At 36.1% G+C, this 13,363-nt stretch overlaps 1 pseudogene; it reads left to right on the top strand.

Moving 5' to 3' along the window:
- Positions 1-6,405: 6,405 nt before the first annotated feature.
- LOC101046605 (protein-lysine N-methyltransferase EEF2KMT-like) lies at positions 6,406-9,326 on the top strand (annotated as a pseudogene).
- The last annotated feature ends 4,037 nt before the right edge of the window (positions 9,327-13,363 follow it).

Here is a 13,363-nt window from a genome sequence, read left to right as displayed (position 1 = left end):
AACAAGCTTGCTGAAGGAAAAAGAAACTAATAGATAAACTGTGTTGCAGTGGAACTCTATAAAAAAATGAAAAGAAAACTTTACCTACATTCATCAATACAAAGGAATCCCACAAACATAATATTGAACTAAAGAAGAAAATTCATTAAGAATATGCACAGTTTAATTTCATGTTGTTCAGGAGTGTGGGAATAGTTTATCATATATATACTTTAAAAATTTTTAACTTAACACATAGAAATGTGCATTTACTTGCCTATATGTTAATGTAGGATTATGGGGTTTTTTTTTGGTATGAGTCTACAGATTCGTTCTTCATTTTTTTAATCATTGATAATTTCTTATGATGAACAGAAGTTTCAAAACAACTATGAAGCAAACTGGGCATATATAGAATATCAGTTAATCTGGTAAGTTGTTGGAGAACAAGTCAGTTAATTAAATGGCACACAATAAAATTGAAATTATTTGTTCATAGTAAACGAAGAAGAAAATGACAGAGACAAAAAAAAGAAAAATTGTCTTTGACTGACTGACAGAGACAGACAATGATGATTCAATAAAAAATATTTAGCCTTCCTGCAATATTAAACTCAGAGCAGAAAAAGCATTTAAATACATAATTTTAAAACTTTTTCCTTAAATAAAGAAAAATTTAAATCTTCTAGTAGAAGCATACAGCAGTACATGGCAGGAAAAACTAATGTAAACTAATCAGCAGGGATTTTGAGAAGATCTTTTTGGTCATATTTAATTTCCATAATAAGAAATATTTCCTGAGACATTGAATTAGGAGTTTAAAAAAAAAATGAGCCACTTAAAAGAGTAAAATATAAAGCTGAGCTCAGAATACTACAAATAATATACAAGTCCAAAAATAATGCAACAAAAATGTTCGTAAATTTCTGTGGTGATTAAAACATGAGCCAAGAATTTTAGACCCAGCTAAATTGTCCCCCTAGAACATAGATATTCACAGACATGAAAGAATTCAAGAAAATAACACAGACTATATATGAATATAAAGCTAAAACTAAACATATGAAAGGATTACATTTCAAAAATATATCAATGATGTAAAATTTGACAAGATGGTAATACATTCTTAATGTCTTCTATAATCTTTTCTTCTCAACTTAAAAATAGGTCTTTTTGAAACTAATAATCCTTATGATGGAAAACAAGCTCAGCTACTCCTTTGGTTTGTATGTTTCTTTTTTTCTGCTAAATTCAAGTAAAATTAAAATTAATCTGTTTTATTGTTAAGCAGCATTTGATTAACAATAAAATCTCATTTTTGTAAAATTATTATTTCTATCCAGCTTTTTTTGTTACAATGCATGAAAAGAAATCTGAAATTATAATTATTTAATGTGAACTCAATTGTTATGTCTGGGTGGAGAAATTTGTTTTTTTCTTTCTGTAGAGTGTGAACTCCTTGTAATGCATTTTAATGCCTTTGCACGGTGTTTTACAAAGACAGTAACATATCCTAAAGAAATGAAAGTTGAAACACAGAAAATTGTAGATAGAACTGGAAGACAACATTTGCCTAGCCACTTTGACCTTTGCTCTAACAAAATCTTTCATGTTATTATTACTTAGATGAAAATCCTGTATCTGACTGCACAACAAACACACCATTAATTTTAAAAATAATAATAAATTAATTTTAAAAGTCAGAGTCATGTTAGTGGGCAAACTAGCAGAAGAATCTCAAAAAAAAATTCCCTCATTACTTCCATCAAGTAAAAGTACTGACTGACTCTAGAATAAAAGTTGGTGAGGAAAGAAAGGAAATGATTTTAAATGACTCAAGGCTGTGCTTTCTCACAAATCATATAAATGATTAGTATTCTGCATGATACACACTGAATGACTATAACGTGCTCTGTTAAGGACACTATTGTATTTCTATGATGGGTACAGAATTTTCTAGTATATTCAAAGTTATACGGCTCAGTGGGGCCTTCTACTTCTAAAGCAATATATAAATGCAATATATAATCTTGTATGTGAATGTTTAAAATATAAAATTTGTTCTAAAAAATTGAACTGTCCCTTTCATAAGGTAAAAAGAAAAGAAAACTAGTTTGACCAAAAAAAAAAAAAACCAAAAAACAAAACAAAACAAAAAACCTTCATAATGTAGACGCTGTCAAAACAAAAGTTGTAGTAGTTTCAAGTTTGAGGGGAAAAAAAAGAACACCTTTTTATGAAGGTCAATTATTTCTTACAAACTCCAAATAAAGATAAGGCTCTCTTTCGAATGATATGTTTATTTGCGATGCTGAGTTAAATTTATATTTAAATTGTTTCATTTGTAAATATAATTAAATAATGGTAAATTCCTGAAATGAGTTACCCAGGAAAATTGAGTGACCTTCAATTAAAAAAAATTAAATCCTTCCAAGGAATGACATTGATATGGTTTAGCTCTGTGTCCCCTTCCAAATCTCATCTTGAATGGTAATACCTGTGTGTCAAGGAAGAGCTATGTAATCCCCAGGTTTACATAGCTGGATCATAGGGGTGGTTTCTCCCATGCTGTTCTCGTGATAGTGAGTGAATTCTCATGAGATCTGATGCTTTCATAAGGGGCTCATCTCTCTTAGCTTTCTCTTCTCTCTCACCTGCCACCATGTAAGATGTGCATGCTTCCCCTTCTGCCATGACTATAAGTTTCCTAAGGCCTTCCCTACTATGTGGACCTGAGTCAACTGAACCTCTTTCCTTCATAAATTACCCAGTCTCAGGTGTAGTATCTTAATAACAGTGTGAAAATAAACTAATACAGACACCCATCCAGATCTGAGGTCTTTGTGAACCCTTGTACGTCTAGTTAACACTTGACCTCTGCTGCCTTCAGTCTTATTATTCTAAATAGGACTTTAAATCCAGTCACATTTCCAAATCTGTAGTAACACATAGTACTGTCTTTTACATGACCCATGTAAAGTTGTTTCAGTGCATGGAAAGCAAAGACTTTCAGTAATACAATTACTGTTTCCTTTAGTTTTTAATCTTCTTGTTATTAAAATGAAATATGCAGCAAAATACGTCTTTACCTTCTCTCTTTTCAAATAGGACCATTGCTTCTCTTTTCTATTTCTGTCAGCCTATAAACTTGTTCTTCCTGAAAGAGCCACATAAATTGGAAAGAGTAAAAAATCATCATTGTTCTTGTTGTTTTAAAGTGAGTCAGTATTATTTTAATTCAAAGCTACCAGAATGGTATACCAACAAACAGCAGCATCGAAATCTACCAGTTTGTATCCATTTATATCCACAAGCAATTTATAGTGATTAACCTGAATAAATTGGAATTGTAAACTGCCATATCTAATTATTTCATATTGTTTGTTACGTATTTCAATAAAAGAGTTTAAAGTGTACTTTGAGTTAGTTATTTTTTATCAAAGAATTGTTTGTATTCATGAACATTTAAATTGTTCCCATTTTGTAAGTAATGATTGTTTCATTAAAATAAATTCCTAAGATTTAAAATGCTTATTATTACAATATGCACATTTTTAAGATATATATATAACCAAACTGAATTACTCAGAGAAACAATATAGAGCTCTGATTTCCCTGAATCCTCGATAACACTGGACAGTACATAATTCTTCATCTTTAGTATAATATTCAATATAATCAATGCCTAATACTTCTTACAGGTAAAAATAATATATTTTTGTCAAGATTTAAGCATTCTGATCTACCACAAATATTACTTTTGCCACTGTATTATTTTTTCCTTCTATAGAATTACAGTGCAAATTTTGTATTTTTAATCATTTTATATTAAATTACACATTAGATATCTAAATATAATTATTTTATGTATATAGGTAAATGTTTTATTGTGCTTCTATTGTGTCTAACTGGAATACATGTATTTCAAAATAAATTAAAAGAAAGGAAAATGGTTTTCTGGTGTGAGAAAAGTATAGCATCAATTTGTTAGACCAGGTATGCATCAATAATATAACTTTAATCAACTTCATGTGCTTCTTTAATTTTTAAATATTTATTGCACACTTACAAAGTCAGATACTATGCTAGCAATACCAAAGATAGGCACAGTGTCTTCCTGAACAAAACTGGAAAAGGAAAGAAAACATTACTCAAATAAGCAGACCAATGAAAGGTAAAATGGTATTTTTGACAGATGCTACAAGTTTATATACAATCCTATGAAGATTTATAAAATGGGTATTTAACCTAGAAATTATTTTCTTTTCATTTATAAGAAACTACTATAATTTATTTTTTACCTGAAACTAAAACCTAGCCGAACCTCAAACATTTGTTTCCCATAGCAACCATCTATGTTAAAGAGTAGACAAAGTAAGGGAAAATCTTACGCAACAAAACTATTATCTTAACTCTTAGGGGAACTTAAAATCTATCAGGTATAAATTCACTAGTGTAAATATAACGTCAATTTTAAAGATGATGAAAGTATCTTAAATGTAATAAGCAGAAAATAAAACTTGTTAATTAGAGTTAAATTTCTAAAATAGCCATGGTACTTTAAATACTTAAATAAAAGGAGACTAAAGAACTAAAATCATAAATGCATCCTTTTAAGCCTTTTTCTCCAGTGTTACTCTTAAACTTGCTAACACGAATCAGATCCCCTTATCAACCAAAACATCATCATTTAGAGCTTTTTGTTTGTTTGTTTACATTTTCCTACTTATACTAGAATTTTAAAAGTTAAGTTGCTGTTTCCTGTTTCTCGTTCAAATTCCATTCCAGGAATGGCAGGCAGTTGCTCCACTCTCCTCAGTCATTCACCATCCAGGTGGCTTTTATCACGTTTCTCTTCCATCCCCTGGTTATGGTTCTTATCTGCATTGTCAAAGCTGGGCTTCAGATATGTCCACGTCCAGCTCACAAGAAGGCAAGTGTAGTTGTGTACCTCTAGGGCTTTAAAACGCAGACCCAAAAGTAACATAGGTTATTTCTGCTCCAGTTACACTGAAAATAACTTAGTCATGTAACCATATTGCAGGAAGGAGAGAGCTGGGAAACAGTCTCCAGCTGGTGGGCAAATGCCTAACTAAAAGTTTATTTCTTTAAAAAAAGAAGAGAAACAAATATAGGTGCACATTTAGCAGTTTCTCCCATGAAGCTCCCTCATACTAAATGTAATTCTGCTTAAAATATTTATCTATCATCAGATAGATGACCTTTTAAAAGAAAAAGACCACCAAGATTTGCCCTTACCATCTTAACTTTGTCACCTAACATGTTAATTCATTTTATAAATATTTATTGAGGAATTTATATATTGGTAAAGTAGTAGGTGTGTAGGATATAAAGAATTATATGTTAGAGTTCTAGACTTCCAGAAGTTTGCCATCTATTTGAAACTGATATGTGCCAATTGCAGTGCCAGGTGATTTAACAAGTTTGCCATTGAAAGAGTTTAAAATACATCACTCTAGCATATTAAGTATTTAAGTTAAAGGCGCTTTAAAAAAATGCAAAAAGATAAATCTGACATTCGTGCTGTTTTTTAAAAGCAGATGAAATTCCCATGTGAAAGATGCCCTCCTAGACTAGAAAGATGCAACATACTTCAACGACAATAAATTGAAACGGAATTTTGAATAGACATTGTGGAAAAAAAACTCTTACCTTAGGATCTCCACAATTTAGTTGCTTCTTAACTTACTACTCCATGTCCAATTCAGCATGTAAGTAATTGAATTTAACTTCTTTTCTGGAATTTCATTTTCTTATGAGGGCTCCTGTGCCATGTAAAACTTGTACTATGCTTTTCTCCTGTTAATCTATGTCATGACATTTTAATTCCCAAACCTAGCTGAGATTCTAAGAGAATGAAGGTGGAACTTTTCCACTTCTACATTTTGTGGCAACCCGGATAGGACCCTAAAAGCCTGGGATATCCTCCTGTGTCACAGCCTGCAAATGGGATCCTGAGAAGGCTGACAAGTCAGCAGAAGGTAGGAATTCTTACCAGAATCAGCTCTCCTGGATCTCTTCTACAGTGGCCAGTTAAGAGGGAAGTAAAAAAATCTTTCTTTGTTCATTCTTTTCCAAATTTGGATCGGCAGGAAAAAAACACAAGACTTGATTCTTTGAAATGTGACTCTCTTGTGAATTTGGTTCTTGGTACTCACAAATTATTGATCTACAGCCTTCCAGGAATAGTCCTTGTTTTCTCTTGTATATGACTTGTTATGTGATTTGTCATAAGGAGGAAACACATAATAAAATGTTCCTTTCATCTTGAGAGCTTGGCTTTGTGACCAGTGAAAATACTCTCTCTGCTTTCTAGCACCTGGGGGGTTACAAGTTATTGGGCTTGCATCAGGTGGCTTGCCAGCAGACTTGACCCCAAAATACAAAGTGCCTTTTTGCCTGAACATGCCAGCAGTCCTTGGTGTTTGTCGTAATGAAGGTACTTGTACCTTCATTGCCTTGGTAGCAATGAAGGTACTCAGTTTCTAAGACTATATTTAAGAGAGCATTTGGATCTTGAGAGAAACAGTATCTTTTGCACCCCTGGAGAGAAACTTCTGGCATCCATGGTTAAACCACAAAAGGCTTTTTGGTTTTCAGCCATAAAAAGGGCTTACTGGTAGCCGGGCGTGGTGGCACATGCCTGTAAGCCAAGCTACTCAGGAGGCTGAGGCAGGAGAGTCTCTTCAACCTGGAAGGCGGAGGTTGTGGTGAGCTGAGATCGTGCCATTGCATTCCAGCCTGAGCAACAAGAGTAAAACTCAATCAGAAAAAAAAACAAAAAACAAAACAAAAAAAAAGGCATATTGGGTTTGACTCACACAGTAGGTATACTTTTAGAGATTTGGACTTTTGTATCCAAAAGTTTTGTTGTTGTTTGGTGGTTGTTGTTTTTGTTGTTGTTTTTTTTGTTTGTTTGTTTTTGTTTTTTTAGATCACTCTCATCCTAAACAGTCTTACTGGTACCTATGGGAAAATTTGACTTAAAAGAAGAAAATAAGCATTTATATAAATTAAGCATTTTTTTTCAGAAAAATAGGAACTAACCTAAAAGTTTTTCAAATTCACATTACCAGGGATAACCTTTGGCAAATAAAAAAGCTAGTTTAAGTTGCTGGTTTAATTGAAACAGGCACATCTTTAAAGTTGTCAACATTAAATACAATGCAGACATACAACTTCTTCTACCTGAATTTACTAATCAAAAAACATATGTATATTTAAGATTATAAAAGTATAAATTCAGCCTGAGAATGACATGTAAAATGAATAAATTTCTTGATGTATGTCAAACATATCAGTTTAAAAAGTTTTGTTTTCTTTTGTTTTTGTTTTGTTTCTGGAGACAGTCTTGCTCTGTCAGGCAGACTGGAGTGCAATGGCACGATCTCGGCTCACAGCAACCTCTGCCTTTTGAGTTCAAGAGATTCTCCTGTCTCAGCCTCCTGAGTAGCTAAGACAGGCACCCACCACCAGGCCCAGCTAATATTTGTATTTTTAGTAGAGACAGGGTTTTACCATGTTGACCAGGCTGGTCTGGAACTCCTAACCTCAGGTGATCCACCTACCTCAGCCTCCCAGAGTGCTAGAATTATAGGTGTGAGCCACCAGGCCCAGCCAAAAAAGGTGTTAAAAAGCCGTATGTTTTGACTTTTAGGTTCCTCGCTTCTGTGATTTTTAAAATACTTGCCTGATTTATCTGCAGGCTAAAATAACTTAAGATAATGACTAGCTTTGTTTAGTGTCTCACAAAGTTTTCAGGACCAATTTAAACATAATTATCAAAACCAAGTAAATTAATACATATAAGAAGTGGGATAAACATTTATAAATAGAATTTTAAAGTGACTATGTTCTATAAAATATGTCCTCTTAAAAATTCAAAATCTTTGGTAACTTAAAACCTTAAAGTTATACTGTTAAATTAAATGATGAGTATTTGTTGAATCACTAAATTATCTTCAAATAAGACATAATGTTGAAACATTAATTGCTAAACATAAGTTTAATCTATATAGTTTGGCTTCTTATTGCAGAAGAAAAAAACATATTTGGATCTGTTGCTAAAAATGTCCTGTGTTGTACTGAAAACTTGTGCCCTGAGGAAGCGTATATTTTTAAAAATTATAAAGTAGATCAGGCATGGTGGTTTACACCTATCAGCACTTTGGGAGTCCAAAGCAAGAGAATGGCTTGGAATATGAGATGAGCCTGGGCAGCATAGCAACACCCCATTTCTTAAAAAAAAAAAAAAAAAAAAAAAAAAAAAAAAAAAAAGAAAAGGAAAGAGGCCCCCATCGTGGAGCCCCAGGAGAGCGCGGGGACCAAAGTCCTGCTGCGGAGTTTCGCACTGCGCTCCTTCCCAGGCAAGCTTAGAAGCAAAATTAAAGAGACATCAGATTCTGGGCTGTTGCGGGATATTCTGCAGAACCCTGTGAAGCATCCTGTGTGTGTGAAGCACCCGCCGTCAGCCAAGCATGCCCAGTGCTTTCTCCGAGAGCTCAACAGGAAGCACGAGGCTGTCCACGCGCAGCCTCTGGACGAGCTGGACGAGGCGCTGGCGCAGTTCCTGCCGGCCAGGGAGTGCCCCCTGGGCCACTGGAGCTATCTGCTGCCCTTGGGAAACTCGGTCACCTCTCCGAGAGCACAGCCATCAACCCGCAAGGCACCAGGGGCCTGGTCACATGGCCGCCGCCCTCTACCCTGCAGCGCGGGCCATCCAGAGCCCGGCAGCCTTCACTCACGGGGCCGTCCCAGAGCTTGGCAGTGGTGGTGCTGGCCTCACAGGCCCGGCCGTCGGCGAGACGTGCTGTCCCCGCGCAGGCATCTTCGGCGACTGTCACAGCCGAGTCGTCGAGCAGCTCCACGGGCAAGTCCTTCTCAACGGCCTCTCGTTAGAGGCAGACGTCACTGTCAATGGAGACAGCCCCCGGGCGACAGTGACCCAGCCGGACGGGACTCCGCTCTCGGCCTTCCCGCCAGACACTGTCCTCACAGCCGGCCGTGCCCAGCCCCGGGCACCCTGTGCGGGCGGTGTCCTTGTAGCTCCATCCAGCCTCTGGCTCCGGGAGAAGACGCGCTGTGTTGCCCGGAAGCCATCGTGTCACTGGTCGGGGTCCTGCGGAGGCTGGCTGCCTGCTGCGAACACCAGGGGGCCCCTGAGGTCTACGCGGCCTTCACCGTCCGCAACGCGGAGACGGGCCGGCTGTGCACCGCCGAGCTAGGCCCGGCCGGGATCCGCCGGAAAGCGGAACCTTCGTCAGGACCGGAAACTGTTTCCCTACGAAGAGCACTTGGAGGTGGCAGTTCCGACACTCGGACTGTAGGCCTCACGCACGCTTTCCAGCGAGACTGTGAGCCTCAAGTCGCTACGGGCGGAATTTGTATATGGGAAAGCGGGTAAAACTTACATTGGACTGGAATGTTTGAAGAACGTTAAATTCCAAATCAGGAACCACAAACTACCTTCTAATAAGGTATCAGCTGTCTAAGCGTGTGCGTTTCCCCTTTCTGCCAGCAGTTCCTGTTCTTAAGAAAATCACCATAGGCCGGGCTTGGTGGCTCATGCCTGTGATCCTGGCACTTGGGGCGGCAGAAGCAGGTGGATCACGGAGTCAGGAGTTCAAAACCAGCCTGACCAACATAGTGAAGCCCCATCTCTACTAAAAATCCAAAAAAAAATTAGCCAGGTGTCGATGACGCATGCCTGTAATCCCAGCTACTCAGGAGGCTGAGGCAGAAGAATCGCTTGAACCAGGGAGGTGGGGGTTGCAGTGAGCAGAAATCATGCCATTGCGCTCCAGCCTGGGCAACAGAGGAGACTGTGTCTCAAAAAAAAAAAAAAAAAAAAAAAAAAAAAAAAAAAATGCCGAAGCGGGCAGGTGGATCATGAGGTTGAGGTCAGGAGATCGAGACCATCTGGCCAACATGGTGAAACCCCGTCTCTACTAAAATACAAGAAATTAGCCTGGAGTGGTGGCATGCTCTTGTAGTCCCAGCTACTCAGGAGGCTGCGGCAGAAGAGTCGCTTGAACTGGGAGGCGGAGGTTGAAGTGAGCTGAGATCGCGCCACTGTATTCCAGCCTGGTGACAGGGCAAGACTCCGGAAAAAAAGAAAGAAAGAAAGAGAGAGAGGAAGGGAAGGAGAGAGGGAGGGAGGGAGGAAGGAAGGAAGGGAGGGAGGAAAAAGAGAAAGAAATTAAGGAAAAAAGAGGAAGGAAGGAAGGAAAAAGAAAATTAGACAAAAATCTGGTTCCAAAAAACAGCATTTTCTTTGTGCAAATATGTATATATCAAGTAAAAAATAAGAAACTGTATAATAAGTTATTTACAAATCTAAAAGACAGTTCACAACTGCTTACTTTCTAGTTTTCTAGTTTTCACTAGAAATTGAAGTCATAAAAGTTAAAGAATTCTAGTTAATATGAGTTTAAAACTACTAGAAGCATTCATGGAATCAACTCTATATACAAAGTGCACAAGAAAATAAGATATATTTTGTATAATTTTTTAAAAAACTGACATATAAAAGATGTATTTTGTCAAAAAACAGTTATTTTTGTTTTAATTTGGAAGTTATTCAGAATGAACTGATAAAGAATAAAAACTTAATGGTTCTAAAAAGCGGAAAGAGAACAGATGAGAGGATCTTACATAATTAAGCTAACTACACTAAATAAACTTATTAGAAGGTTTTTAAAATGAACCTTAATATCAAGTAAACTGAAGTAAAACTAGAATTTGGTCTTCTCTATTGAAAGGATAAATTTTTCTGGGAAAATTGATCTATTCTTTACGAGAGATTGTAAAAGTACTTTTCTATACATTTTAAGTAATTTTCTTAAGAAACAAAGATTTTATGTCTTGTTAAAATAATTTCCTGTGCTTTGTATTGTCCTTATTTGGTCTTTAATTACTTAAGAAAACTATGTTTTCTCAATATTAAAAGAGGAAAGCTATTTATTTACAACTATGTAACTTTTCTATATTTAGTTCTGAAATTTTTTGGTCACTTTGGGATTTGTCTTAGTTTATTTTGTGCTGCTATAACAGAATACCACAAACTGGGTTATTTATACACAATAGAAGTTTACTTAGCCCACATTTTTGAAAGCTAAGAAGTTCAAGATTAAGGATTGAATCTGGTGAGGGCCTTTTTGCTATTTTACAACATGGTGGAAGGCATTATATGGCAAGAGAGTGTATATGAGTGAGGGAAGGGGGCCAAAATCATCTTTTATAAGGATGTCACTCCCATCATAATGAACCTACTTTTGCAAAAACATTAATCTCTTCATCAGGGGAGAGGCCATGTGACTTCATTACCTCTTAAAGTTCCCATCTCTCAACACTATTGTACATGAACTATGGGGCACATTCAAACCATAGCCGTATTATTTCATAGTGATCCATGATTCTATTTTAATAGAGGAATTTAAACCTTTTGACATTTTTTAACAAACTTTTCAAACCTAAATTCTACATTAAGTCTTTTTAACCTGAAACTAACTTTTTGGTTTGCCAGAGGGGTTTCTGAAAGATCTCCAAAAATCTGCTGTCTCTCCTTATTAAAAAAAGAGATACTAAACAAATTAGGCTTATTTGATATGTTAAATTATACAGGAAGCATTGTCCAAAATTTGTTGTGTAACATTTTTTGAGTTATATTTGTATAGATATGTTATTAATTAATATGTGTTACAGAAACTATATGAAATTCCTAGATATCTGATATGTCCTCGTATGATGATATATGTCACTATTTTGGTTACTATGTCAAAATGGTGTATGCAACAGAAGATAACCAAATTTTCTTGTCAGTGATAGTTTTTCATCTTAAAGGATATTTATGGAAAAGAAGTCCTCCCGACTACAGGTTTCTAATAACTTTAAGATCATGCTGGCTGGGCGCTGTGACTCACACCTGTAATCCTAGCACTTTGGGAGGCCGAGGCAGGCTGATCATGAAGTCACAAGTTCAAGACCAGCATGGCCAACATGGTGAAACCCCATCTCTACTAAAAATACAAAAGAATAGCTGAGCATAGTGGCAAACACCTGTAATCCCAGCTATTTGGGAGGCTGAGGCAGGAGAATCACTTGAACCCAGAAGGTGGAGGTTGGAGTGAGCTGAGATCGCATCTCTGCACCCTAGCTCAGGCAACAGAGACTCCGTCTCTTTAAAAAAAAAAAAAAAAAAAAAAAAAAAAAAAAAAAAAAAAAAAAAAAATATGCCACTGGACTGGGTAAGAATGTCGAGACCTGTAATGAAGAAACTAACTAATGGACTCATAAAATTGCTAGCCCAAGGTAATCAAAACAAGAATTCATTACATGGGACTATATAAAGTGATGAGGATTTTTTAATGACTTTTATATCTATAGCTTACAGTAGTTTGATATATGTAGCTTTGTAAACAGACTTGAAACATTTATCTTTTTCTCTGTACCCAATCCCTTCAGAATTTAGAAACTCTTAGTGACTCTTAATTTTCATGGCAGTATGTTTGTGAACATGTGTTCAACAGAGAATTTGTTCTCTTTGTAACAGGATACAATTGGAAACATTGATTATATTGTCATGGCTTTGACTGAAATATCATATTTTCAGATATGATAAGACAACTTTAAGAAACTAAGTTGTACTGTATAAGACAACTGTTCATAAAGCCCTTAGGAAAACTGGTCTGATATCTGACTTAAACAGTTCCCAGTCTTACAGGTGAATAAGGAACATCACTTCCTGGCAGACCCAGGACCTAAAAGTATTTGGGGGATTTCAAAAGAGGAATTCCCCCAAGTCTCAGTCACAAAGAATAAATTTGATGACAAGTCCTTGGTTTGGCTTTGCTTCCTATTTCCAAGAGGCTTTTAATGTTGCAATTTAAATTTTTTTTATTAAAAGTTTCAGCAAAGCAGACTTTTAAAAGGCCTATATGGTCAATCACTATTCTTGCTTCACTTATGTCAAAAATGTTTCCAGATTTTATAAAACTTGCCTTATTTGGCAAACAAATTAGTCTTATTTTAATTATTATTTCTAAAAACAGAGATAATTGTGGGGAGAATTTCTATTTCAATAAAAACTATAACATATCGATGGAATGTTGAAGAGTACCAGGTGAAACTTTTCCTCTTTGCAAACTAGCTTCTGCCATTTTGTGCATTTCATCTATTTCTAATTTTTCTTTCATCTTGTTTTTCTTTCTTTCTTTCTTTCTTTTTAGGTGGGGTCTTGCTATGTTGACTAGGCTGATCTCAAACTCCTGAACTCAAGTGATCCTCCCACTTCCGCCTCTTGGGTAGCTGGGACTACTGGCATATGCCACCACACCCAGCTTTTTCTCTCACCTTTCTGACCTGA

This window comes from Saimiri boliviensis, chromosome 5 (assembly GCF_048565385.1).
Source record: "Saimiri boliviensis isolate mSaiBol1 chromosome 5, mSaiBol1.pri, whole genome shotgun sequence".
In the NCBI taxonomy this organism is placed as follows: Eukaryota; Metazoa; Chordata; class Mammalia; order Primates; family Cebidae; genus Saimiri; species Saimiri boliviensis.
The sequence above is the reverse complement of the archived record's forward strand: the minus strand, read 5'-3'. Positions and strand labels throughout refer to the sequence as shown.